This window comes from Molossus molossus, unplaced genomic scaffold (assembly GCF_014108415.1).
Source record: "Molossus molossus isolate mMolMol1 unplaced genomic scaffold, mMolMol1.p scaffold_m16_p_7, whole genome shotgun sequence".
NCBI classification, from domain to species: Eukaryota; Metazoa; Chordata; class Mammalia; order Chiroptera; family Molossidae; genus Molossus; species Molossus molossus.
The window spans coordinates 29,284,392-29,290,468 of record NW_023425401.1 but is presented as its reverse complement, the minus strand read 5'-3'; the positions used below and the strand labels follow the sequence as shown (position 1 = coordinate 29,290,468).

At 38.1% G+C, this 6,077-nt stretch overlaps 1 protein-coding gene across 2 annotated transcripts in view; it reads left to right on the top strand.

The window, feature by feature from the left end:
- The window catches only part of UMAD1 (UBAP1-MVB12-associated (UMA) domain containing 1), a 237,189-nt gene that overhangs the window by 206,963 nt on the left and 24,149 nt on the right, over positions 1-6,077 (top strand). The window lies entirely within an intron of this gene.

The following is a 6,077-nucleotide window of genomic DNA, read 5'->3' as shown; positions in this document are numbered from 1 at the left end:
TGATTTTTGTTTTCTATAAAGGATTGCCATCAAAGATGGATTTTCAGGCTTCTGTAGCTAGAGACCTTCACAGTGCTGCCACCAGACCACAGTGGGGACAGCTCCTTTTATTATACCTAGTTTCTTCTGGTATGCCTTACTTTTAATAGCAAATACTCCTGAAACATTTTATATAACTATTGGAGAACAGACTTCTAAAAACTCAGCCTTCAATATGGTGGCCAGGCTGCTGAGCACTTGAAATATGGGTAGCCTGAATTGAAAAGTGCAAGCAGTATAAAATACACAATAGATTTCAAAGACTTAGTATGCAAAAAGCAACCTAAATATTTAATTAATAATATTTATATTATTTGTTGAAATGACATTTTATGTACAGTCAGCCCTTGTTTATCGTGGTTAATCAGTTCCAGACTCTACTGTAATAAATGAATTTCTGCAAAGTAGGATTCTTTATTTACAAATCAAATATTTTCGCAGTTACAGCATAGAAAACCTGTTTATGACCTTCTAAATATGTTTTTTAATGTTATTAGAGCCCTCTAGACATGAAATAACACCTTTTAGTCACCCTTACACTCATATTACCCAATATATTAGACAAAATAAGAGAAAATAAGATGTTACAAATATATTATTATTGTACATGTAATTACACACACACAGTTCTTACACACAACCACTAACCTATGAAAATAATGTAACTTGTTCGATGATGAAGTGATGAAGATGAAGAGATGTATTGCACAGCAAAGAAAAGTAAGGTTACTGCTCCTCTGAAGGCACGACCTAAAGTGGTGCCGTATCTTCAGCAGGTGCGTTGTCCTCTTCTTCCGCTGAAGGAGCACTAGGAGCAGGCAGTGGGTGTCTGGGTGCGTGGCTGAAGAACATCGTGATAGGCAGTTGGTGGTGCTGTCTTTTCATATGCGTGAGGAGGCTTTTGTAGGGTTCTATGGCTCCATCAAGTGCATTCTGGAACCGCAATGCACGCATCATTTGTGGGTCCCATTCGCCAGCCGTGTCCTGTACTACCTTAATAGTTCTCATGACTTGCAAGACGCTCAAGTGTAAGGCCAGCTTCCTCCTCCTGACCCCCAGGAACTTCTGGCTGCTCTTCCTCCTCCTCACTCACAGACTTAGCATCTCCACCAGATCCTCGTCAGTTAAGGGATCCGAATGTGTCTCCAGCAGCTCATCCACGTCATTGTGGGTCATATCCATATTGAACACCTGTTATGGATGATACTCGCCCTCCTCAAGGATCTTCTGGAACATGTTGTTCACGTCCTCTGCTGACCAGCCTGCAGCTTCTCCGTGGAGAACAACACTCTTCAGATGATACCTCTTCTGGAACTTCTCGAACCGACCCTTGCTCGCCGTGAAATCCATGAATGTTGCAGAAGAGGGTCCTAGTTGAGGTTCGTCCGCCATAAAGCGCTGATAGAGCTGCCTCGCCTCTTCCCAGATGACCAGCGAATCCAATGGAATGTTTTTCTTGTGGCTGTCGCTGATCCAAATGGCTAGGGCAGACTCCGTTTTCACTGTGAACTTATTACAACTTGTCACGATGCGCTTTGCTTCCTTGTTGAAAGAAACAGTAGCTTTAGCATGGATGTTCTTTTCATCTTTATGGATGGAGTGAACAGTAGACTCATTCAAGTCGTAATGGTGGGCAACCTCCATGATCTTCTTGCCATCTTTGATCATATCCAAGAGTTTCACTTTCTCCTGGATAGTAAGCATCTTCCTCTAGCACTTAGTTTCATCATCAGAAGGCTTAGAAGAAGCAGTACTTTCAGGAGCCATCATGGGGCTTAGATAAAAGTTCTCAGAAATCACAAACACAAGAGCAAAGGTGCTTCTGATGCATAGCGATGTAGAAGCATGTATGAGAGAAATGAACTTGCATGAGGCTGAGCCAATCAGTGGCCAGGATAGGAAGAGGATAGGATAGCCAATCAGTGAACAGCTCACTCTGATTGGCTTGGTTTCACCACACCCGACTTTTTGGAAAAAAGTTACTGTCCACATACAAGGAGTGGTGGAACCGTTGCACCTGGTTTTGAAGGATTTGCGGGGGTGCTGGAATACATAGGCCTACAGTCCATACATATAGCAATTTTAATTGACTCAGACAACTGAGCGCGCTATATCATTTTTACTGTCTCGATCCACTTTTTGATGAATATATTTGAAAAAAATGCAGTAGAGTGAAGCTGTGAAAGTCAGCCGAAGCGCGAAGTGGCAAGGGACAACTGTATATTGGGTTAAACAAAATATATTGTGAAAAGCTGATCCCAGCTGTTTCCTTTTCCTTTTTACAGTGGGTAGTGAAAAAATTTTAATTCCATAGGTAGCTCTCTTTAATTTCTGTTTAAGAGGACTGATCTTCTAATCCATTCTCTTCATTTTAGAGATAAGAAAACAAAATAGAATTCAGAGATATTTAGTGACTTCCTTTAAGTCCCATCGCATCTTAGTAGTAAAGCTTGAGTGATATTCTGTGGTTGGTGTACTAAAGGTGACTTTGGACCAGTTATTTAATGTCTCTGTGCCTTACTTTCCTTATCTGTAGGGTGGTTGTGCAGATTTGAATGACACATATGTTAAGCATATATGTGTGGCATGATATTCCGTAATACCACATACTATCAATTTTACCTTGGTAAAAGAAAAAAGGGCAAGTATTTGTTCTTACATTTAACATATTTTTAGCCTGTTTTTTCTCTTTCCCAGAAATATTCCACCATTTAAATAAGAGTTCGTAAACAACAAGTGTTGGCGAGGGTGTGGAGAAAAGGGGACTCTAGTACACTGCTGGTGGGAATGCAGACTGGTGCAGCCGCTATGGAAAACAATATGGTGCTACCTCAAAAAATTAAAAATTGAACTTCCATTTGACCCAGTGATCCCACTGCTGGGAATATACCCTAAGAAGCCTGAAACACCAATCAGGAAGAATATATGTACCCCCATGTTCATAGCAGCACTATTTACAATAGCTAAGATCTGGAAACAGCCCAAGTGTCCACCAGTAGACGAATGGATAAAAAAGTTGTGGTACATATACACCATGGAGTACTATGCAGCGGTAAGAAAGAAAGATCTCTTATCCTTTGAGACGACATGGAGGGACCTGGAAAGTATTATCCTAAGTGAAAGAAGCCAAGCAGAAAAAGACAAATACCACATGATCTCACTTATATACGGAATATAATGAGCATAACAGTCTGAGGAATACAGTAGACCCAGACACATGGAAGTAGGGCACAGACTGACATCCCTCAGAAGAGGGGATGGGGGGTGGGGGGGTGGGAAGAGATAAACCACAGAACTTATATGCATGTATGCATGACCAATGGACATGGACAACTAAGCCGGGGACAGGGTGGAGGGGGGTGGGGTGGGGGGTGCCAATGGGGTAAAAAGGTAAAATATCTGTAACAAAAAAATAAATAAAAATTCATTAAAAAAAAATAATAATAAATAAATAAATAAATAAATAAGAGTTCGTGGTTAAACCTGGTTAGTAGGATATCTTATTTTTCCATAGAAATATAAACTTTGTTCATTATAATCTGAGAGATATTATAATCCTTATGCTAAGTATAACTGGAATTACTCTCATTATAAATATAAATATCCATAAAATAACTTTTATGAAATAAAGTGTAAACAGATGAATAAAAAGCTCATCCAAATAGCATTTTTTTTCTAATTGCATCAAAAAGAATAAAATATCTAGGAATGAATTAAACCAAAGAAGTGAAAGACCTATACACTGAAAACTATAAGACATTGGTGAAGGAAACTGAAGACACAAATAAATAGATCTTCCATGCTCATGACTTGGAAGAATTAAGTGTTAAAAATGTCCAAAATACCCAAAGCAATCTATAGTTTCAATACAACCCCTATCAAAATATCAGTGGCATTTTTCACAGAAACAAAACAAACATTCTTAAAATTTGTATGGAACCACAAAAGGCCTTGAATAGCCAAAGCAATCTGGACAAAGAACAACAAAGCTGGAGGTATCATGCACCCTGATTTAAAACTATACTGCAAAGCTATAGTAGTCAAAACATATGGTACTGCATAAAAACAGATACATAGACCAATGGAGCAGAATAGAGAGCCCAGAAATAAATCCACACATATATGATTAATAAATTTATGACAGAGGAGCCAAGAATATACAATAGAGAAAGAATTGTCTCTTTAACAGTGGTGTTGGGAAAACTGGACTACTATCTTACACCATACATAAACTCCAAATGAATTGAAGACTTGAACCTAAGACCTGAGATCATAAAACTCCTCGAAGAAAACATAGGCCTTGACATCAGCCTTGGCAATTTTTTGGATTTGAAACCAAAAGCAAAATTAAACAAGAGGGAGGGACTACATCAAACTAAAAAGCTTCTGCACAGCAAAGGAAACCATCAAAAAAAATGAAAAGGCGACCATTTGCAAACCGTGTATCTGATAGGGGCTAATATCCAAAATATACAAACAACTCACAACTCAGTAGCAACATAACAAACATTTTGACTTAAAAAAGGGCAGAAGATCTGAATTGACATTTTTCCAAAGAAGATATACAAATGGGCAACAGGTATATGAAAAGGTGCTAAACATCACTAATCATCAGTGAAATGCAAATCAAAACCACAATCAGATATCATCTCACACCTGTTAGAATGGTGAGGATGTGGAAAAAAATAGTGCACTGTTGGTAGGAATGTAAATTGCTACAGCCACTATGGAAAACAATATGGAGGTTCCTCAAAAATCAAAATAGAACTGCCATAGGATCCAGTAATCCCATTTCTGGGTATTTATCCATAGGAAATGAAAACACTAACTCAAAAAGATAGCGGCACCTCCACGTTCATTGCAGCATTATTTACAGTAGCTAATATGAATGCAACCTGAGTGTTCATCAATGGATGGATGGGTAAAGAAAATGCAATATGTTTGTGTGTGTATCTGTGACAGACACACACACACACACACACACACCTACCCACATGTAAATATATTATTCAGTGATAAAAAAAGAATGACTATCTTGCCATTTGCTGCAACATGGATGGACATTGAGGACATTTTGCCAAATGAAATAAGATGAAGACAAATATTGTATGATCATACTTATATGTGGAATTAAAAAACAAAAAGAACAAACAAAAACTCATAGATACAGAGAACAAATTGGAAGTTGCCAGAGGTGAAGGTGGAGAAATGGGTGAAGGTGGTCAAAAGGTACAAACTTTGCATTATAAAATGCATGAGTCCTGGGGATGAAATATACAGATTGGTATTATGGTGTCTGCAGTTATTAATACTGTGTTGTATGTTTGAAAGTTGTTAAGAGATCTTGAAATTTCTCATCACATATTATGGTGATCATTTTGCAATATATACAAATATTGAATAATTCTGTTGTATACCTGTAACTAATATATTGTTACTTGTCAATTATATCTCAGTTATGAGATATCACCTCACACCTGCCAGAACAGCTATCATCAATAAATCAACAAACAAGTGCCTGTAAGGATGTGGAGAAAAGGGAACCCTTGTGCACTGTTGGTGAGAATATAGCCTGTTGCAGCTACTATTAGAAACAGTATTGAGTTTCCTCAAAAAATTAAAAATGGACTGCCTTCTGACTAGCAATCCTACTTCTGGGACTGTTGCTAGAGAAACCCAAAACACTAATTCAAAAGAACATATGTACCCCTATGTTCACTGTAGTGTTATTTACAATAGCCAAGATCTGGAAACAGCCCAAGTGCCCATTAGTAGATCAGTGGATAAAAAACTGCGATAACATTTACATAATGGAATACTACATAGTCATAAAAAATAGAAGGAAATCTTACCTTTTGCCACAGCATGGATGGGCCTGGAGATTATCATGCTAAGTGAAATAAGCCTGTCAAAGAAAGACAAATACCGTATGATTTCACTTAAATGTGGAATGTACTGAACAAAATAAACTGAGGAACAAAACAGAAACAGAGGCATGGATACATGGTACAGAATGACAGCTGTCAGAGGGGAAGGGG